This window comes from Tachyglossus aculeatus, chromosome X5 (assembly GCF_015852505.1).
Source record: "Tachyglossus aculeatus isolate mTacAcu1 chromosome X5, mTacAcu1.pri, whole genome shotgun sequence".
Taxonomy (NCBI): domain Eukaryota; kingdom Metazoa; phylum Chordata; class Mammalia; order Monotremata; family Tachyglossidae; genus Tachyglossus; species Tachyglossus aculeatus.
In genome coordinates, this window is record NC_052097.1 from 13,963,021 (window position 1) to 13,986,329 (window position 23,309).

At 46.2% G+C, this 23,309-nt stretch overlaps 1 protein-coding gene across 1 annotated transcript in view; it reads left to right on the forward strand.

Annotated features, from left to right (window-relative positions):
* CISD2 (CDGSH iron sulfur domain 2) overlaps nt 1–23,309 on the forward strand; it is a 36,476-nt gene that overhangs the window by 873 nt on the left and 12,294 nt on the right. The window lies entirely within an intron of this gene.

A 23,309-nucleotide genomic window follows, 5' to 3' on the forward strand; every position in this document is an offset into this window, starting at 1 on the left:
GGGATTTGAACCCACGACCTCTGACTCCAAAGCCCGGGCTCTTTTCCACTGAGCCACGCTGCTTCTCTAATAATAATGATAATAATGGCATTTATTAAGCACTTACTGTGCACGAAGCACTGTTCTAAGCGCTGGGGAGGTTACAAGTTGATCAGGTTGGCCCACGGGGGGCTCACAGTCTTAATCCCCATTTTACAGATGAGGGAACTGAGGCCTAGAGAAGTTAAGTGACTTGCCCAAAGTCACACAGCTGACAACTGCTAGAGCCGGGATTTGAACCCACGACCTCTGACTCCAAAGCCCGGGCTCTTTTCCACTGAGCCACGCTGCTTCTCTAATAATAATGATAATAATGGCATTTATTAAGCACTTACTGTGCACGAAGCACTGTTCTAAGCGCTGGGGAGGTTACAAGGTGATCAGGTTGGCCCACATGGGGCTCACAGTCTTAATCCCCATTTTACAGATGAGGTAACTGAGGCACAGAGAAGTGAAGTGACTTGCCCAAAGTCACACAGCTGACAATTGGTGGAGCCGGGATTCGAACCCATGACCTCTGACTCCAAAGCCCGGGCTCTTTCCACTGAGCCACGCTGCTTCTCTCTAATAAGGCGCATTTGAGTATTTGTTAAGCGCTTACTAGGTGCCAAGCACTGTTGTAAGCGCTGACCCTGTGCCCCAAACTGTTCTAAACGCCTACCAGGTGCCAAGCCCCGTTCTAAGCGCCGGGGAGGTCACGAGGTGAGCAGGTTGTCCCACGGGGGCACACGGGCTCCATCCCCATTTTACAGACGAGGAAACTGAGGCCCAGTGAAGTGACTTGCCCAAGGTCCCACAGCAGATGATGATGATGGTATTTGTTAAGCGCTTACTATGGGCCAAGCACTGTTCTAAGCGCTGGGGGAGGTTCCAGGGTGATCAAGTTGTCCCACGGGGGGCTCACAGTTTTAATCCTCATTTCGCAGATGAGGTAACTGAGGCCCAGAGACGTGAAGTGAGTTGCCCAAAGTCACACAGCTGACAGTTGGCAGAGCCGGGATTTGAACCCATGACCTCTGACTCCAAAGCCCGTGCTCTTTCCACTGAGCCACGCTGCTTCTCTAGCGCTTACTGTGTGCAGAGCACTGTACTACTACTGGTAATAGTGATGGTGGTATTTGTTAAGCGTTTATTCCGTGCGAAGCGCTGTCCTTAGAGCTGGGGGGCGGGGGGGGGATACAAGGTGATCAGGTTGTACGGACGAGACGTATGAGCCCGTTGTTGGGTAGGGACCGGCTCTATCTGTTGCCAACTTGAACTTCCCAAGCGCTTAGTACAGTGCTCTGCACACAGTAAGCGCTCAATGAATACGATTGAGTGAATGAATGAATGTGGCTGAGTCGGGATTAGAACCCAGGACCTCTGACTCCTAAGCCCGGGCTCTTTCCACTGAGCCACGCTGCTTCTCTAGCGCTTACTGTGTGCAGAGCACTGTACTACTACTGGTAATAGTGATGGTGGTATTTGTTAAGCGCTTATTACGTGCGAAGCCCTGTTCGTAGCGCAGGGGGATACAAGGTGATCAGGTGGTCCCACGTGGGGCTCATAGTCTTCACCCCCATTTTACAGGTGAGGGAACTGAGGCCCAGAGAAGTGAAGTGACTTGCCCAAAGTCACCCAGCTGACAATTGGCGGAGTCGGAATTCGAACCCATGATCACTGACCCCAAAGCTCGGGCTCTTTCCACTGAGCCACATTAGTCGTGCCTCCCCCCGCCCCCCCCCCCCCCCCCCCCCCCCCCCCCCCGGCTTCAGGGCCCTAGGGTGCTCGTGGCTTAGTGGAGAGAGCCTGGGCTTGGGAGTCGCAGTAAGCGCTCAATAAATACGATTGAATGAATGAATGAATGAACGAGTCAGAGGTCGTGGGTTTGAATTCCGGCTCCGCCGCTAGTCAGCCGGGTGACTTTGGGCAAGTCACTTCTTTGGGCCTCAGTTGCCTCATCTGGAAAATGGAAATTAATGATAATGATGGCATTTGTTAAGCGCTTACTATGTGCAAAGCACTAAGCACTGGGGAGGATCCAAGGTGATCAGATTGTCCCACGTGGGGCTCACAGTCTTCATCCCCATTTTACAGATGAGGGAACTGAGGCACAGAGAATAATAATAATGATGATGGCATTTGTTAAGCGCTTACTATGTGCAAAGCACTGTTCTAAGAAGTTAAGTGACTTGCCCAAAGTCACACAGTTGACAATTGGTGGAGCCGGGATTTGAACCCATGATCACTGACTCCAAAGCCCGGGCTCTTTCCACTGAGCCATGCTGCTTCTCCAAGACTGTGAGCACCCCGAGGGGCAACCTGATGACCTTGTATCTCCCGCAGTGCTTAGAACAGTGCTTGGCACATAGTAAGCACTTAACAAATACCGTTATTATTATTATTACTAATATTATTACTCTTCCTAGCCCCGGACAGGCTGGGGGCAAGCCTGTTTGGACCCTGCCCAGTTTCCTTGGTGCAAGCTGAAGGGGGAGGAGAAGAAGAAGAGGGTGAAAGTGCTTAGTACAGTGCTCTGCACATAGTAAGTGCTCAATAAATACGATTGAATGAATGAAAGCCAGGCTGTCCACAAACCTTCGTCTCTGACAGACACTGCATTCATTCTTTCATCCTTTTTAAGCGCCTACTGTGTGCAATAATAATAATTTTGGTGTTAAGCGCTTCCTACGTGCCCAGCACTGTTCTAAGCGCTGCGGGAGATAGAAGGTGATCGGGTTGTCTCACATGGGGCTCACAGTCTTCATCCCCATTTTCCAGATGAGGTAACTGAGGCCCAGAGAAGTGAAGCGACTTGCCCAAAGTGTCACACAGCTGATAAGTGGCTCTTTCCACTGAGCCACGCTGCTTCTCTGCAGTAATACACATAACGCAACACTAAACAGTCACATTCCCTGCCCACAACGAGCTCACAGTCTTGAGTGGGGGAAACCGACGTCAATATAAAGAAATCAAATGACTGATGTGGACATAAGGGCTGGGAGGCGGGGGACGGGCAAAGGGAGCACGTCAGGGTGACGCAGAAGGGAGGGGAAGATGAGGAAAAGTGGGGCTTAGTCTGGGAAGGCCTCTTGGAGGAGATGGGCCTTCTGTAAGGCTGTGAAGAGGGGGAGTGTAACTGTCTGTCGGATTTGAGGAGAGAGGGCGTTCTAGGTCAGAGGCACATTGGCCAGGGGTCGGAGGCGAGATGGAGGCGTAATGAGAAGGTTAGCACCAAAGGAGCGAAGTATGTGGGCTGGGTTGTAGAAGGAGAGAAGCGAGGCGAGGTACAGAAGGCACAGTGGCCTCTACTTCATCCTAATCCTCCTCGACCACTCAGCTGCTTCTGACACAGCCGACCACCCCCCTCTCCTGGAAACGTTATCCAAACTCGGCTTCAGTGGTTCTCATCCTATCTCTCCTATCTCGCTCATTCTCAGTCACTTTTGCGGGCTCCTCCTCTGACTCTCATCCCCTAACTGTGTGGGGGTCCCTCAAGTTTCAGTTCTATTCTCCATCGACACCCACTCACTTGGAGAACTCATTCTCACACGACTTCAACCTCTCTGCGGGTGATACCCAAATCCACGTCTCCAGCCCTGATCTCTCTCTGTCTCTCTCTGTCTCTGTCTCTCTCTGTCTCTCTCTGTCTCTCTCTCTCTCTCTCTCTCTCTCTCTCTCTCTCTCTCTCGTCTCGTATTTCCTCCTGCCTTCAAGACATCTCTGCTTGATGTCCTCCCGTCACCTCAAACTTAATACAGATAAAACCGAACATCTTCCCACCCAAACTCTGTCATCCCACTCACTTTCCTATCACTGTTGACGGCAATGCCACTCTCAGAAGCCTGTAAACCTGGCGTTATCCTCGACTGTTCTACCTTGGCAATGCCGCTAAAATCCACCCCTTCCTCTCCATCCAAACTGCTACCACATTTAATACCAGCACGTATCCTATCCCGCCTTGATTATTGTATCAGCCTCCTTGCTGACCTCCCTGCCTCCTGTCTCTTCCCACTCTAGTCCATACTCCATTCTGCTGCCCGGATCATTTTTCTTCAAAAGCGTTCAGACCGTGTTTCCCCACTCCTCAAGAAACCTCCAGTGGTTGCCCATCAAACAAAAACAACGCACTTTAAAGCAGTCCATCACCTTGCCCCCTCCCACCTCACCTCGCTACTCTTCTGTTACAACTGACAACTTTGTTCCTTTAACGCTAACCTCGCTGTACCTCGATCTCCTCTACTTCGCCGCCAACCTTTCACCCACATCCTGTCTCTGGTCTGGAACGCCCTCCCTCCTCATACCAGGCAGATAATTGCTCTCTCCCACTTCAAAGCCTTATTGAAGGCACATCTCCTCCAAGAAGCCTTCCCTGACTAAGCCCTCCTCTTCTCCCACTCCCTTCTGCGTCGCCTTGGCTTGTTCCCCTCATTCATCCTCCTTCCCCGCCCCACAGCACGTAGGAATATAGCCGTAATTATTTATTCATATTAATGTCTGCCTCCTCCTCTAGACTGGGAATTTGTTGTGGGCAGGGACTGTGTCTGTTGTTGTATCATAGTCTCCCAAGCGCTTCGTACGGTGCTTTGTACACAGTAAGCACTCAATCTATACTATTGAATGAATAAATGAAGGCAGCCCCTAATGAATGGATTTGAGGCAGACACTCCCTCCCTGAATCCTCTGTCGAATATCATATTATGTCACCAAAAGTACCAAAGGAGAGGAAGTGACAGGTGGAGGTAGGGGAAGGGGAAGAAAATCTCCTCTGCCTCATATTCAAAGACACACCAAGGCCAGGTTGTTAGAGGCGCATCCGTTTGTGGAACTTGGCTCTTACTCTCCCCTGGATTTTAGACTCAACCTTCAAACATCTATAAATTATTCATTTTAATAACCGTCTCCCTCTCTAGACTGTAAACTTGGGAGGGAGGGAATGTATCTGCCGGTTACTGACTACAGAGCACTGTGTTAAGCGCTCGGGAACGTACAGTATAACAATATATCAGACACATTCCCTGCCCACAATGATCTTAGAGTGTAAAGGGGAAAACAGACATAAATAAATAACAGATATGTACAAAAGTGCTCTGGAGCTGGGAGGGGGCGACGAATAAAGGGAGCAAGTCAGGGCGACACAGAAGAGAGTGGGAGAAGAGGAAAGGAGGGCTTAGGGAAGGCCTCTTGGAGAAGCTGTGGCCTCTTGGTAAGGCTTTGAAGGGGGTAGTAATTGTCAGATATGAGGATGGGAGGCTATTTCAGGCCAGAGGCGGGACACGGGCGAGCGGTTGGCGGCCAGCTAGATAATCGAGTTATAGTGAGACGGTTTGAGTGGAGTGAAGTGGGCCGGCTGGCTTGTAGGGAAGGAGCAGGGTGATTGCTTTAGAGCCGATGGTGAAGCTTTATTGTATTCTCCCAAGAGCTTAGTACAGTGTCTTGTGCATAGCAAGAGCTCAGGAAATACCACTGATGAGGATAAAACAGTTTCACAGCTTAGAGGTAAATTTGTGGAGGACCTGTCAACTGCTAAATGGCTCAAATAAGCCCCATGTTACCCTTTCTGTATGCTGGGTTCTGGTTGTCAAGTCTGCCCACTCTCGTGGAGAAAGTGACTTTGCAAAAGGAAGGTGCACGTTGCTAGTAGTTGTTTCGAGTGGGTTTTTCTTTCTACTGCTTGTGATATTTCGACTTCACTTTTTAATTTGTAATTTTCAGAGAGCACCTGAACCGAGGAAGCCAGCAGGTGTCATGATCCGTGGAATGTATTCGTGTCTAATTGCAGCGAACCGTTCTGTAATCTTCCACTGTTGACATCAAAAGTGTGTTCCAAAATAATGAACAATTTCTCGGTATCAATCAATTGTTGATATTTAGCGAATGCTTTCCGAGTACAGAGCATTGGCCTTGAGCTCTTGGGAGAGTAGAACAGAAGCAAAAAAGATATGCTGTCCCCTCATGGAGCGCACAGTTTGATAGACCCAAATTAATGTGCAGAGGAGGATAAAACAGGAAGTAGTCCAAGTATATCAGGGTGAAATAGAATGAGTAATTGACTTTACAAATAGGAATCCAATTAAAAATATTCATCTATACATAACTTCTGAGGATAGAAATAAATAAAATACCCATGTGCCAAGAGTGGCTATTGACTGTGAGCCCGTTGTTGGGTAGGAACCGTCTCCATGTGTTGCCAACGTGTACTTCCCAGGCGCTTAGTACAGTGCTCTGCACACAGTAAGCGCTCAATAAATCCGATTGAATGAATGAATGAATGTGTTGCTATAAAAAGGAAAATATGTTCATGACCCATCTTGGAGTTTGTTGAATCCCACTGATGTGAGCATTCATCTGTAAAATGGGGATTAAGACTGTGAGCCCCACGTGGGACAACCTGAATACCTTGTATAATAATATTAATGATGGCATTTGTTAAGCGCTTACTACGTGCAAAGCACTGTTCTAAGCGCTGGGGAGGACACAAGGTGATCAGGCTGTCCCACGTGGGGCTCACTGTCTCAATCCCCATTTTACAGATGACGGAACTGAGGCACAGAGAAGTTAAGTGACTGGCCCAAAGTCATACAGCTGACAAACGGCGGAGCTGGGATTTGAACCCATGACCTCTGACTCCCAAGCCTGGGCTCTTTCCATTCTACCCCAGCGCTTAGAACAGTGCTTGGCACATAGTAAGCGCTTAACAAATGCCATCATTATTATTTTCAACCTGATTATAATGATGATGGTGTTTATTAATCGCTTACTAAGTGCCAAGCACTGTTCTAAGCACTGGGGGGGGGGGGGGGTACAAGGTAATCAGGTCGTCCCACGTGGGGCTCACAGTCTTAATCTCCATTTTACAGATGAGGTCACTGAGGCACAGAGAAATTAAATGACTTGCCCAAAGTCACACAGCTGATAAGTGGTGGGGGCGGGATTAGAACCCATGACCTCTGACTCCCAAGCCACGCTGCTTCTCTTATCTGATTAACACCAAAAAAAAAAAAAATTCACCACTTTTTCAGACCCAGGTGCACTATGGGTGCTCGATAATGATGAATTTAATTTATTTTAGGAATACATATGAACTTATTTTCTCTTTCAGTTTTATCTGGAAAAGTGTTGCTGATGCCTAGTCCCATAGTTACCTGTCCTCTGAATTTACCTATAGAGTTAAAAGTAAATTAAAGTGTCGAAACAGACAGAGGTGTACCCCTTTTTTGGCTTTCTCTAAAAAATTTCAATAAATAGACTTTACATGCTTTGCACACGTGTGTGTGACTATACGTGTGTGGCTCAGTGGAAAGAGCCCGGGCTTGGGAGTCAGAGGTCGTGGGTTCTAATCCCGGCTCCGCCACATGTCTGCTGTGTGACCTTGGGCAAGTCACTTAACTTCTCTGATCCTCAGTTACCTCATCTGTAAAATGGGGATTAAGACTGTGAGCCCCACGGGGGACAACCTGATCACCTTGTATTCCCCCCAGCACTTAGAACAGTGCTTTGCACATAGTAAGCGCTTAACAATAATAATACTAATAATAATGATGGCGTTTATTAAGCGCTTACTATGTGCAAAGCACTGTTCTAAGCGCAGGGGAGGTTACAAGGTGATCAGGTTGTCCCACTGGGGGGCAGATGCCATCGTTATTATGGTTATTATTCAGGGCTCAATCAGAGCAAAGTACCACTTGTCAGATTCTCTTTTCCTGTGAGAACTGCCTGGATATGAGGTTGTTTTTTGTTTGCGCGATAACTTATCACCATACTTTTCTGCCCCTCGGCTCCGTGAAGAGGTGTACAGGAAGGCCTTGGATGTAAAATTGATGTATTTCTCAATCAGTGGTATTTATTGGGTGGTTACTGTGTGCAGAGCACGGTACTAAGTGCTTGGGAGAGTCAACAGGGTTGGTAGGTACATTTACTGCCCACAAGAAGTTTACAGTCTAGAGGGCAACTTAGCTGCATCTTAAGTAGAAACGTTACTTTGTGTCATGGAAACAATGTTATAAATGGGGGATTGTTCTTGAATCGAAGCCAGTTATCCTATTTTTTAGCTAGATTACCCAAATCGTGTGCTCGATCCATTATAGATGAGTACATGAATGCATCTGTGTTACATCACATTACATTAAGTAATTAAGTGAAAAATGCAGCAAATCAAGAGAATATGGTACTCTGTGGTAAAATGTGCATTACCCACACCCACAAATTCCCGAAAACCACAGAAATGTCATTTATAAAATTGACCGGCAATTCCTCGTTGCCAGTCCCCCCGTTTCCGGGGTCCCTCTGCCAGTTGTCAGCTGTGTGACTTCGGGCAAGTCACTTACCTCCTCTGGGCCTCAGTTCCCTCACCTGTAAAATGGGGATTAAGACGGTGAGCCCCCCGTGGGATCACCTTGTTACCTCCCCGGCTCTTAGAACAGGGCTCTGCACGTGGTAAGCGCTTAATAAAGGCCATCGTTATATAAGGGGAAGGCCGTAGAGGGACCAGCGGAGGGAGAAGAGGGCTTGGGGCAGTTCGGCATCCCTGGAGCCCCGCCTTCCTCTGCTGTCTGCTCCGGGGACCGACCGGCCGGCTGGGTGCCAAGAAGAAAGGATGTTGCCACGGAACACGATATACTTATTTTCCATCCTCTTTGAGGAGCCGCGTAGCTTAGTGGAGGTCATGAGGTCTAAATCCCGGCTCTGCCGCTTGTCTGCTGGGTGACCTTGGGCAAGTCACTTCCCATCTGTGAAAGGGGGATGGAGACCGGGACAACCCGATCACCTTGTATCTACCCCAGCGCTTAGAACAGCGGTTAATATAAATAAATAAATTACCGACATGTACATAATCGTTCAAATTTATTAAGCGCTTACCGTGCAGCGCTTAGAACGGCAATTAATATAAATAAATAAATTACCGATACGTACGTAATCATTCAAATTAAGCGCTTACCGTGTGCCGGGCACTGTACTAAATGCTTGGGAGAGCACAACACAACAATATGACAGACATATTCCCTGCCCACAGCAAGCTTACAGTCTAAGTGCTGTGGGGCCGAGGGAGGGGTGAATAAAGGGTGACGCAGAAGGGAATGGGAGAAGAGGAAATGAGGGCCTAATAATAATAATAATAATGGCGTTTATGAAGCACTTACTATGTGCAAACACTGTTCTAAGCGCTGGGGAGGTTACAGGGTGATCAGGTTGTCCCGCGGGGGGCTCACAGTCTTAATCCCCATTTTGCAGATGAGGCAACTGAGGCCCAGAGAAGTGAAGTGACTTGCCCAAATTCACACAGCTGACAAGGGGCGGAGTCGGGATTAGAACCCAGGACCTCTGACTCCAAAGCCCGGGCTCTTTCCACTGAGCCGCGCTGCTTCCCGTGGCTAGTCGGGGAAGGCCTCTTAGGGGAGACGTGCTTTTACTACGGTTTTGAAGATGGGGAGGGTGATTGTCTGATGTGAAGAGGGAGGGCTTTCCAGGCCAGAGGCAGGAAATGGTCAAGAGGCCGGTGGCGAGTTAGACAAGATAGAGGTACAGAGAGTAGAGGAGTAGTATTAGAGGAGAGAAATGTGTGGGGTGGATTGTGGTAGGAAATCGGGAAGGTGAAGGTATGAGGGGGCAAGGTGATTGAGTGCTTTAAAGCCGACGTTAAGGAGTTACTGTTTGATGTGGAGTTACTGATTGGATTGGCAACATTGGAAGTTCTAGAGGCGTTGGGAATCACAGACTGAACGGTTCTGTAGAAAAATAATCCCAACAGCCGAGGGAAGCGTGGACCGGAGTGGGGAGGGACAGGAGCTCAGCGAGGAAGCTGATGCAGTAATCAAGGTGGGATAGGGTGAATGCTTGGATTAATGAGAAGCAGCGTGGCTCAGTGGAAAGAGCCCGGGCTTTGGAGCCAGAGGTTATGGGTTCAAATCCCGGCTCCACCGCACGTCTGCTGTGTGACCTTGGGCAGGTCATTTAACGTCTCTGAGCCTCAGTTCCCTCATCTATAAAATGGGGATGCAGACTGTGAGCCCCACGTGGGACAACCTGATCACCTTGTATTCCCCCCCAGCGCTTGGAACAGTGCTTTGCACGCAGTAAGCACTTAACAAATGCCATCGTTATTATTATTATTAATGAGGTAGCAGTTTGGAAGGAAAGGAGAGGGTGGATTTTTAGCAGCATCGTGACGGTTGAACTGACAGGATTTGGTAATAGATCATAATAATAATAATTTTGGTATTTGTTCAGTCCGTGATTCCCAACTCCTCTAGAACTTCCAGTGTTGCCAATCCAATTCCACATCAAACTCCTCAACTTATTGGTATTTGTTAAGCACTTACTATGTGCCCAGCACTGTTCTAAGCGCTGGGGGAGATACAAAGTAAGCAGGTTGTCCCACATGGGGCTCACAGTCTTAATCCCCATTTTCCAGATGAAGTAACTGAGGCCCGGAGAAGTGAAGTGACTTGCCCAAAGTCACACAGCTGATAAGGGGCAGAGCCGGGATTAGAACCCTTGACTTCTGACTCCCAAGCTTGTGCTCTTTCCACTGAGCCACGCTGCTTCTCTTGGAGAACGGAGTTGGAGTTTGTGGGTCGAAAGAGAGAGATGAATCAAGAATCACAGCCAGGTTGTGGGTTTGTGAGACAAGGGTAGTGACGCTGTCGACAGTGATGGGAAAGTGACGGGAAGGGGAAGCCGCGTGGCTTAGTGGAGAGAGCCCGGGCATCGGAGGTCACGGATTCTAATTCCGGCTCTGCCACTTGTCAACTGTGTGACTTTGGATAAGTCACTTAACTTCTCTGGGCCTCAGTGACCTCATCTGTAAAATGGGGATTATGACCGTGAGCCCCACGTGAGACAACCTGATCACCTTGTGTCTACCCCAGTGCTTAGAACAGTGCTTGGCACTTAGTAAGCCCGTAACGAATACCATCATCATTATTAAAGTCAGGGAGAGGACAGGGTTTGGGTGGGAAGATAAGTAGAGAAGCAGTGTTTCCTAGTGGATAGACTGCGGGCCTGGGAATCAGAAGGCCCTGATCCTCCACTTGTCCACTGTGCAACCTTGGGCCAGTCACTTCTGTGCCTCAGTTACCTCATCTGTAAAATGCAGATTAAGAGTGTGAGTGGGACAGGGGCTTTGTCCAACCTGATTAGCTTGTATCCACCCCGGCACTTAGTACAGTGTCTGGTACATAGTAAATGCTTAACAAATCACATTAAAAAAAAACCAGTTCTATTTTGGACATGTTACGTTTGAGATGTTGTCTTGACATCCAGTTAGAGCTGTCCTGGAGGCAGGAGGAAATGTTTGCCTCTAGAGAAGGAAAGTGATCGGGGCCAGAGATGGTGATTTGGGAATCATCTCCATAGATGGTGATTTGGGAATCATCTCCATAGAGAGGGTGAGAGTGAATGAGTTCTCCAAGGAAATAAGTGTAGATGGAGACTTGAGGGGGACCCAGAACTGAGCCCTTGAGAGACTCCCACAGTTAGGGGGTCGGAGGTAGAGGAGGAGCCCGCGAAAGAGACTGAGAATGAGCGGCCAGAGAGGTAGGAGGAAAACGAGGAGAGGATGGTGTCAGTGAAGCCAAAGTTGGATAACGTTGCGAGGAGAAGGGGGTAGTTAGTGCTGAAGACAGCCGAGCGTTTGAAGAGGATTAGGATAGAGTAGAGGCCATTGGATTGGACAAAAAGGAGATCATTGGTGGCCTTTGAGAAGGCGTGTGGGACAGGGACTGTGTCTGGCCTGATTAACTTGTATCTACCCCAGTGCTTAGGACACAGTGCTTAACGAATGCCATTAAAAAGTAATGTTAATAATAATAATAATGTGCCTTAAGCCCGGTGTGGGCAGGGATTGTCTCTCTTTATGGCTGAATTGTACTTTCCAAGCACTCAGAACAGTGCTCTGCACACAGTAAGCATCGAGAAATAAGACTGAATGACTAAAAGCCCCTTCACCAGGATGGATCTTTCATTATTCAACCTGATTACGGTTATAGTTGTGTCTGAGGGAATGTTTTGTGTCTGACCTGATTAACTTGTATCTACCCCAGTGCTTAGGACACAGCGCTTAACGAATACCATTAAAAAGTAAAAATAATAACCATAAATAGTATTAATTGTGATAAAAGCCTCTTCATCAGGGTAGATTTTCAGTATTCAAACGGATTACAGTTTTATTTGTGTCTGAGGGAATGCTTCACCTTTACCTACGATCTCCCGCAAGGGCTAACTGTAAAGGAAAGAAGTTTTAGGCATAAATTTAAGGCAGAGGCTATTACCTTCCCCATGCTGGCTACAGCTCTCCTGTCCAGGCTCATCTCATTCCCTGCCTGGCCCTCTCAGTTTTCCTTTCCATCTGGATCCCAAGGACAGTTATATTACCCTTGTCTCCTCCGAAGAGTCAGGAGAATCAGTCACCTTTTTTCTCATTTGAGGGTTTTTGGGTGGCAGAAGATAGGTAGAAGAGTGTGAGTAACAGGTTATTTAAGTTTGGGAACACTTAGCCTGAGGAAAGGGAAACACTTTTGGAAGCCTAAGGCCCTAAAATTGAGAAATCTCTCCCTGCCAGAATTTCATTTAGTAGCAGTAGTAATAGTAGTAATTATTGGCGTTTTCCCCAAGATAGAATCCCTTTTAATATCCAACGAAAAATTAATTGAAGTCTGCCTAAACTCCCCTGGGAGTGTCTAACAGCCATCGAGATGGGCACCTCCTTGTAGAATACACGCTGCTGTTTAGCAGCAAGTTTTCCACAGCAGCAAACGAAGAGGTTCTGTGCTGCAGTAGTAGAAATTACAAGGAGAATTATCAACGCATTGCTTCACCCTCTAGCAGTCGGGCCTCCGATCAAAGCATACAAGAGCTAACAAAAATATATTCTGCCTTCAATTTTGCAGAAAGGATTTCTGTCACTTTGAATTCCCTGAGAGCCAGCATTTGGCAATGACTACTCTCATTGTTTTGGGTGGCGGGGGGCTCTGTCTCGACTCAGGAGCTGCAAAAGTGCCTGTTTTTGATAAATATATTTATGAATGAATGCCAAAATGAACAAACTCCCTGAATTATGTTTGTCCCTTTTTCTTATTATTTTGAAAAATCTCTTAGTCTAAATCAATCAGCCATATTAGAGAAGTAGCGTGGCTCAGTGGAAAGAGCCCGGGCTTGGGAGTCAGAGGTCATGGGTTCTAATCCCAGCTCCGCCATATGTCCGCTGTGTGACCTTGGGCAAGTCACTTACCTTCTCTGAGCCTCAGTTACCTCATCTGTAAAATGAGGATGGATACTGTGAGCCCCACGTGGGACAACGTGATCACCTTGTATCCCCCGCCCCGGCGCTTAGAACAGTGCTTTGCACGTAGTAAGTGCTTAACAAATGCCATTATTAATATTATTATATTGGAGAAACGATTTGCAGTCGTGGGATTTTCTCCTTTCTTTGTTAATGGGAGGGTTGTTAGCTCGGCCCTCTGGGCTTCTGCTCATCTCATTTCTCGACCCACCCCCGAAACTGAAATAACTGTATGAAATCTGTGGCCGCCGAGGCATCAGGAAAGCAACAACCGCCGAGAAATAATTAGCACTTTTTATTTTTCCGTCCAGCTGCCAGAAAATATAACCTCCGAGCTAAGCTTTTGGTGGCCCCTCCCTGGTGATTCTGGTCCTCATGGCCTTTCTCGACCGTGGCTCGTGATTGCTTGCACGTCCTGGCCCAAGCTCAGTGTGTAGGGAGATGGGAGGCCGGCGACCTTCTCCCCTGTCTTTGGAGGTTCACCTCAGGTACCTTTACATTAGCTCCCTTCCCCGGTCAGGTGGACGATAGGGCTCATCCAGTTGATTTTATTACATTTCGATAACGGTTTAGAAACTGTGTTACTCAGTATTTTCATTTGCCAGTGCAGAACGGCAGGGTAGTGACTGGTAGGGATGAGAGTGTAGAGAAGCATGACACAGACCTCCTGAAATCACTTTCTTCATCTAGGTTTGCGGTCTTGGGCTTCCGGGGTATTAGCCTTCGAGTCTGTCTATCAGTCAGTCAATCATATTTTTTGACCGCTTACTATGTGCGGAGCGCTGTATGAAGCACTTGGGAGGGTACAATATAACGGTACAGCGGAGGGGGAGACAGACAATAATATAAACAAGTAAATTACAGCCATATAAATAATTGTTGTTGGGCTGAAGAAGGGATGAATCAGTGCTTAGAACAGTGCTTTGCTCATAGTAAGCGCTTAATAAATGCCATCATTATAAAGGGAACAGAGCAAATCTGGGCGACGCAGAAGGAAGTCGAGAAAAGGAAATGAGAGCCGAGTCAGGGAAGACCTTTTGGAGGAGATGAGCCTTCAGTAAAGCTGTCTGTGCTGTAACACATTAAACAAGTTAATCATTTAACGTTAATCAATCAGTGGTATTTATTGAACCATTTACTGAGTGCAGAGCACTGAGAACTAAGCACTTGGGTGGGCACAGAACAATAGAGTTAGAAGACACAGCCCCTGCCCACAAAGAGCTTACACCCTACCTAGGGAGACAGGCATTAAAATAAATTACAGATAGGGGAAACAGTTAAAGGATGTAGAGATGCATTTTGAATATTCAAATTGTAGCATCGTTATACAGAAGTTTCTTTTAGGGGGGAGTCTAATGTCTTAGTTCCTTAATTGCATGTTTCCATAGTGGCATTGGAAAAAGAAACCCAGGATTTATTATATACAAGGAGTACTCTAATATAAGGGTTCATTCATTCATTCATTCATTCAATCGTATTTGTTGAGCGCTTACTGTGTGCAGAGCACAGTACTAAGCGCTTGGGTTGTGTTTTTGCAGGACCTTCCGCTGTGGAAAAATGGTTTTGAATTGGTTCCATCAGAGCATCACAAATAAATGCTTTACACCTTTACCCCTCATTGCGGTTCTTTCGGCACTGAATTCTGTAAGGTGTCAATAACTCACACAACAGTGTGGAATATGTATGTAGTACCATACGGTAAGACTGAGGCAGAGGCTGGAAGTGTCTTCCTCCACCAAATCTACATAGGCGACTGTGTAACCTGTTACACCAAAATAGGCCGATGCCTCGTATTATAGCCGAAACTAATGAAAACAAGTGTTACAGGAGAGCGGAGTATGCGTGACTACGGATAGAACAATAACATGTAAAGATTAACTATCAAAACTGTAACTAGCCAAACTCGTATGTCCTTTAAATATATAAAGGTTGATTAAAATGGGTAAAATGACCCTTAGTATAAAGAGCAAGATCTAGCAAATCCAGAGGTTTTAGTGCTCTTCAACTTTGGGAAACTGACCACTATACTATGGACCTCAATAAATTGGTGAAATGTACAAAAACTCTCTTTTTAATGGCACTTGTTAACCACCTTTTATGTGCCAGACACTGTACAGGATAATCAGGTTGGAAGCAGTCCCTGTCCCACACGAGGTTTACAGATGAGGAGACTGAGTCACAGTGAAGTGAAGGTCACACAACAGACAAATGGTTGAGCTGGGATTTGAACTCAGGTCTTTCCACTCCCAGGTCCATGATCTTTCCGCTAGGCTACGCTGATTCTTTGTAAGCTTTTTCCATTTCTGAAGATTGATTTGAGTCTTCTAAGCAGACCTTTCTGTACTCAGACTGTCTATTTGAATAGTTTCTACTCTTAATTTTGCAGTTACAGTCTTTATTTACTCCCAGGAGGATGCTGTTGGAAGCCCCAGGCCCTGAGCTTTCCAGTGTCAGTTTTTAGGAAGCAAGGCATCGTGACTCCGGGGCCGAAAAATAATTCATTGAGAATTGAAATTTTTAATTTTTCTTTTGTTTTACCCCGTTGTACAAGCGGCTGTTAATATATGAGCACTAAAACCTATGCTGCATTCGCAAACTAGATTTTGGTCTGCAAAATACAAGTGCGTGGAAGGAATCAACTAAAATTAGAACGTGAAAATTCTGGCTACACCGGTTTTTTTCTTTCCCTTGTCATGGTAATGTTATTGCCACACAAGTCCTTTCCTTCCTTATTTAGAAAGAGCGGTTTTCCGGAAGCATATTCTCTCATGGTGACTCTGCATTTACTGCCGGCCTTGATTACCAAACGTGTTGGAGCATAGAGATGATCTTTATCTGTTCTAAGGAACAGCTTTTCTTTATCTTTGTTAAAAGTCAAATAGTTTTCCTAAGTAAGGATGAGGCAGAATGGGAGAATGTAGCATCATCTTGTAGGAGCTTGGTGTTGCTAATATTTTGACTTTACAGAAGCTCTTCTCCAGACATCAAAGCTTTCTTCTAAGTCAGTAGGGTTTCCTGAGCTCTCTTCCAGTTCTAGTATTTTATTTTTGGGTGCTCGCTCTCTGCAGAGCACTGGGGAGAGGGAGCCTCTCTAGCACATATCTGATAAGGTATCACAATTTCAGCCCTTCCCACTAATTCTCATTTTCTCATGGGAAATGCTTATTCATTTCACAACCAGCTTCCAAATTTGTATCTGCTTCAGAATTGGCAATTCATTTCTTTTGGAAAGGAGATGGATTTTTATTTTGTAACACTGAACGACAGAAACCAAAGTGATACCAAATATACCTTTGAGCACATTAATATTTCATAAGCTATTTTTTTCTAGTAGTGGTAATAGTATTTTTTAGGACTATGCACAGAAAACACTGTAGTAAGTGCTGGGAAAGAGTGTACAGGTGGAAATTAAGAATCTCCCCTATACTGTGAGGTCACTGTGGTCAGGGAATGGGTTTACCAACTCTGTTGTATTATACTCTCCCAAGTGCTTAGTACAGTGTTTTGCACATGGTAAATGGTCAATAAATCCGATTGATTTAAACCCAAACCCTGTCTCTCAGGGGATTCACAGTCTATGAGCCCCTTACTTATTTAGATGGGGGCTGGGATAATAGACAACAGGTAGTCTTTAATAATAATAATAATAATAATGGCATTTATTAAAAACTTACTATGTGCAAAGCACTGTTCTAAGCGCTGGGGAGGTTACAAGGTGATCAGGTTGTCCCACGTGGGGCTTTCAGTCTTAATCCCCATTTTACATATGAGGTAACTGAGGCCCAGAGAAGTGAAGTGACTTGCCCAAAGTCACACAGCTGACAATTGGCGGAGCCGGGATTTGAACCCATGACCTCCGACTCCAAAACCCGGGTTCTTTGGACTGAGAAACTAATAGGCAGTGAAAGATTTTTCACCAATAGAACAGCATTTCATAACTCAAACCTCTTGGTAGAATTTCATCAGAAGCTGATACTGTTTGGGGAACCATACTGTCAAGATCGTTTTCTCAGATTTGTTAATAACTACTGAAGTGGTTGGTTGTAATTGCCTCAGTATATTAGTGGAAGAGTATTCAATGAGTATTGTTCATATTCATCAACCAGCCTCAGCATTTAGTACCTCTGTTATCTATTTGCTGCTTGGAAATTTTCTTTTTTTCAATGGGGGAGGGAATTCACTTTAAAAGCTATGTTTTCATAAGATTTAAACCTATAATACAGAAGTTATCCACATAAATATTTTTCCTCAGCAACTTGTGCATACATCAAATAAGTGCTTCCGTAGCGATCTGAGAAGTACATTTTTTTGTTATTAAAGGATAGACTCATCTACTTTGAAAACCTTGTAAATTTCCATCTTAAATCCTCTTTCTTTTCCTGGTGTTTGTCTCGGCATTTCATTGCCACTGAAAGTCAGCTCTAAGATAAATCAAATCAAATTCATTCATTCGTGTTTAATACTGTACTAAATGCTTGGGAAGTATAAGTATAAGCAACGTATAGAGACGGTCCCTACATCAGGTGCAGAGTTCATAAGATGAAGAGGTCTTCCCTCAAAGATCTTACATTATTCAGTTGGACTTGACGACTAGTTCCTCTTAAAAATAGCCCGCCTAAGGCAGCTATTTTCTAAATTATCACTTTGTTGGAACAGATAATGATGCTTCTCCTTATTGGATGACTTCGGAATAACATTATAGACTCGTTCTGCAAAGGGATCCCGAGTTTATCTGCAGCCCAGCAATTGCAGAAATCAGTTTGAAAACAGTAATTTTACTTCGTGGTCATGGGGGCTAGGCGAGCTACTATGTAGAAAAATTGGAACAGAATATTGAGGTTCGGTTCCTGGGCTCATCAAACCTGTTGGATGGAGTAACCTCTTTCCGGATGCACAGCACTGTGCTAAGCCCTCATTTGGGAAGTAATCCATCAATCAATCAGTGGTATTTATCGAGGACTTACTGTGTGGGGGCTACGCACTTGGGAGTTGGCAGACACACAGTCTACAGGAGGAACAGTACAACAGAAGCAGCAGAGGACATGTTCCCTGTCCCCTGTAGCGTACCCCACAACAGGAGAGACAGAAATGTTCACAAGCAGTGGAATCAGAATAAGTCAAGTTTGTTTGCTTTTTTTTCCTGTGTGTGTCACATGACCAGAAATCCATATGTGCCTAGAGGCCACCTGATTGTTTTCTTGATGACAGCGGTGAGGTATAGCCTGCTTTCTTGATGACAGCGGTGAGGTATAGCCTGTTAATTAAAAAATTTCAACCGATGGGCTGGTCAAGAAATGGAAGGCCTTCCTTTGGTCTCAGGGTTGGGAATTATCAAGGAGGTTTGGGAAACCCTCGGCTCTTCGATCAGACTCAAGAGAGAGAAAAGTACCTTGCCTCTGGGCCCCAATCTTGCCAGGCGTGTGTCCTGGTGGACGACTGTAGGAATTTTCGAGAGCTCACCCGGCAAAAATGATACCAGCCATAACGATACTTATTTTCAGATAATTCTGAGGGAGATTCCTAAGTGAAGGTATTATTTGAAAACAACCACTATTTTGTAAACCTTCATTTGAATGCATCTGTTTTTTTCCCCTTCTTCGGGAAGCACAGGGGCCACGCCCTGCATTTCTGACCCCAGTGGAAACTTCCAGCTTGTACTTTGGGTACCCACTCTTTGGGATGTGGCCTGGGAGGAGATAACCCCTGAGTGGGTTAGGAGCTACAGACTGTAAGCTTCTTTTGGGCAGGAATCGTTTCTTTCGACTCTATTGCACTGTACTCGTCCAAGCACTTAATAAATGCCATGGATTGCTGGATTGAGTGCGACAACCGATTTGGCCTGGAACTCATCAGAAGCCACTTTGCTTCCGCCCACTGGGTTTGCACAGGAATGGCATAGTCAGTGGCCAAAGGGCCATTCAATCCCAAGCGCTTAGTACAGTGCTCTGCACATAGTAAGCGCTCAATAAATACGATTGATGATGATGATGATGATGATGAGAAACTCTCCGGGGGGCTGAAAGCTAGTTTCTGATCTGGGATTTGACGGGCCCCTCATCCTCCAAACTGTAAGCTCCTTGTGGGCAGGGAATGTGTCTGCTAATTCTGCTATATTGTACTCTCCCAAGTGCTTAGGACAGTGCTCTGCACATAAACACCGTCGATTGACTGATCCCGTTCCTTCGGGGCAGGGAACTTAATGTGTGCAGAGCACTGAACTAAGCGTTTGAGGGAGTACAATTTAACAGTGGGTAGACACATTCCCTGCCTATTAACTCTGACGTAATGTGCTCTCTCAAGCTCTTAGTACAGTGCCCTGCGCACAGTAAGTCCTGATTAAATACAACATATTGATCCAGGTGATCTATAGATTTCAGTCAACTCTATACCAAAAATAGCCTCACTGACAATTTGAAAGACAAATGTATGGATTCTCATTCATTCATTCAATCGTACTTATTGAGCACTTACTGTGAGCAGAGCACTGTACTAAGCGCTCGGGAAGTACAAGTTGGCAACAGATAGAGACGGTCCCTACCCAACAACGGGCTCAGGTGTGGACTTGGGTTCTTATTCCAGCTCTGCCACTTGCCTGCTCTGTGAGTATTGGCGGGTCAGTTAACTTCTCTGTGTTTCAGTTTCCCCATCTGTAAAATGGAAATTCCATACTGGGACAGGGACTGTGACCCCAGAGCTTAGTACAGTGCCTGGCACATAGTTTGTGGGTTCAAATCCCGGCTCCGCCGCTTGTCAGCTGTGTGACTTTGGGCAAGTCACTTCACTTCTCCGGGCCTCAGTGACCTCATCTGGAAAATGGGGATTAAGACTGTGAGCCCCATGTGGGACAACCTGATCACCTTATATCCTCCCCAGCACTTAGAACAGTGCTTTGCATATAGTAAGCGCTTAACAAATGCTATTATTATTATTATTAAGTGCTTAACAAATACCACGATTATTGCTGTTGTCATGGAGGAGGAGGAGAGGTGAAAAGCTCCGTTAAAAGCATCTGGTTTTTAGCTCCTTTCATTCTCTTCTTGGACCATTTTGGTAGCCAGATAAGTGAGACCACTTACCCCCTAAATATTGTGATACTCACCCCCACCCCTACAGCACTTATATGTCTATCTTTATACTATGTTGCTTCCCCGCTGCCCATAATTTATTTTAATATGTGCCACCGTGCTAGATTGTAAACTCTTTGTGAGGGCATAGATCTTGTCTTCCAACTCTGTTGTGTTGTACTTAAGTGCTAATACAGCGCTCTGCACACAGAAGGCGTTCGAGAAATTCTACTGTTTGATCGAGAAGCAGTGTAGTCTAGTGGGAAGAGCCTGGAAGAGCCCGGGCTTTGGAGTCAGAGGTCACGGGTTCAGATCCCGGCTCCGTCAGCTTTGTGACTCTGGGCAAGTCACTTCTCTGGGACTCAGTTACCTCATCTGTAAACTGGGGATGAAGACTGTGAGCCCCCCGTGGGACAACCTGATCATCTTGTAACCTCCCCAGCACTTAGAACGGTGCTTTGCACATAGTAAGCGCTTAATAGATGCCATCATTATTGTTATTATTATTCTTCTTCTTCTCAGTGCCTCCCTTTCCTCATTTGCAGAATGGGGATTCAATATCTGTCCTCCTTTGATTTTGAGCCTATGTGGGACCTGATAATCTAGTAATAATAATAATAATAATTATTATTATTATTCTCAGTGCCTCCCTTTCCTCATCTGCAGAATGGGGATTCAATACCTGTCTTCCTCCTCCTTTGATTTTGAGCCTATGGGAAACCTGATAATCTAGTAATAATAGTAATAACGATGGCATTTATTAAGTGCTTACTATGTGCAAAGCACCATTCTAAGCTCTGGGGAGGTTACCAGGTGATCAGGTTGTCCCACGGGGGGCTCACAGTCTTAATCCCCATTTTGCAGATGAGGAAACTGAGGCCCAGAGAAGTGAAGTGACTTGCCCAAAGTCACACAGCTGACAAGCGGCGGAGCCAGGATTTGAACCCATGACCTCTGCCTCCAAAGCCCGGGCTCTTTCCACTGAGCCACGTACCTACCCCAGCTGTTCGTACACTACATGGCACGTAGTGAATGCTTAACAAAAACCACATTATCATTCTTATTGTTATCACCATCACCCTCATAATAATAACAATAATAATTGTAATAATGGCATTTGTTAAGGGCTTACTATGTACCGGGCATTGTTCTAAGCGCTGTTGTAGATACCAGATAGGTTGGACGCAGTCCCTGTCATTCGTTCATTCAGTCGTATTTATTGAGCGCTTACTGTGTGCAGAGCACTGTACTAAGAGCTTGGGAAGTACAAGTTGGCAACATATAGAGATGGTCCCTACCCAGCAACAGGCTCACAGTCTAGAAGGGGGAGACAGAAGACAAAACAAAACATGTGGACAGGTGTCAAGTCATCAGAATAAATAGAAGTAAAGCTAGATGCACATCACTAACAAAATAAAATAAATAGAATAGTAAATATGTCCAGGTAAAATAAATAGAGTAGTAAATCTGTATAAACATATATACAGGTGCTGTGGGGAGGGGAAGGAGGTAAGGCGGGGGGGATGGAGGAGGCTCAGTGTGGGAAGGCCTCCTGGAGGAGGTGAGCCCTCAGTAGGGCTTTGAAGGGAGGAAGAGAGGTAGCTTGGCGGATGTGCGGAGGGAGGGCATTCCGGGCCGGGGGGAGGACATGGGCCGGGGGTCGACGGCGGGAGGGGCGAGAACGAGGCCCGGTGAGGACGTGAGCGGCAGAGGAGCGGAGGGTGTGGGCTGGGCTGGATGAAGGCAAGAAGGTCCCACATAGGGCTCACAGTCTTCATCCCCATTTTACAGAAGAGGGAACTTGGGCCCAGAGAAGTGAAATGACTTGCCCAAGGTCACACAGCAGACAAATGGCAGAGCCGGAATTAGAACCCATGGCCTTCTGACTCCTAGTGTGCTCTAGCCACTAGGCCATGAGCCCCACTGAGCCCAGAGCTCGTCTCCGGAGTAATTTAAAACTGTGGTTTGTTGAATGGGGGGAATGGTGGTCACCTGTGCTAACATAACTTTACCCTAACAGTACTTGGCTCCTGCCTTGGCTCTATTATAATAATTATTGTGGTATTTGTTAAGTGCTTACTATGTGCCAGACACTGTACTAAGCGCTGGAGTGAGCATGGGCTTTGGAGTCAGAGGCCATGGGTTCAAATCCCGGCTCCACCAACTGTCAGCTGTGTGACTTCGGGAAAGTCACTTCACTTCTCTGGGCCTCAGTTACCTCATCTGTAAAATGGGGATTAAGACTATGAGCCCCCCGTGGGACAACCTGATCACCTTGGAACCTCCCCAGCGCTTGGAACGGTGCTTTGCAGGTAGTAAGCGCTTAACAAATACCATCATTATTATTGTCATTACAAGCAAATCGGGTTGGACATGGTCCTTGTCCCACGTGGGGCACACAGTCTCAATCCTCATTTTACAGCTGAGGTAACTGAGGCACAAAGTGACTTGCCAAGCCCGCGCAACAGACAGATGGTGGAGCCGGAATCAGAACCCATGACCGTCCGATTCCAGGCCCATGCTCACCATGCTGCTTCCCATCTATCTATCGCCTTCCCCGTCTAAAAGTGCCCTGGGAACTTCCGGGGAGGAGTGGGTGGACTTAAGGTAAAGGGAGCCAACATACTTGTACTTCCCAATCGCTTAGTACAGTGCTCTACACACAGTAAGTGCTCAATAAATATGATTGAATGAACATACCTGCCTGCCAAGAGGTGCGGAGTCCGTGTCTGCCGACTCTGTCGTATTGCGCTTTCCTAAATGTTTAGTACCATGTTCCGACCACAGTAAGCACTCAATAAATAATACTAATAATAACGGCATTTGTTAAGCACTTACTATGTGCAAAACCCCGGATGTAATATTTCTCTCAAGTGTCTCACATCAGCACTAGTCAGTAATAGAGCCAAACGCATCCAAGAATTGAATTTAAAGTCAGGGCAACTTGA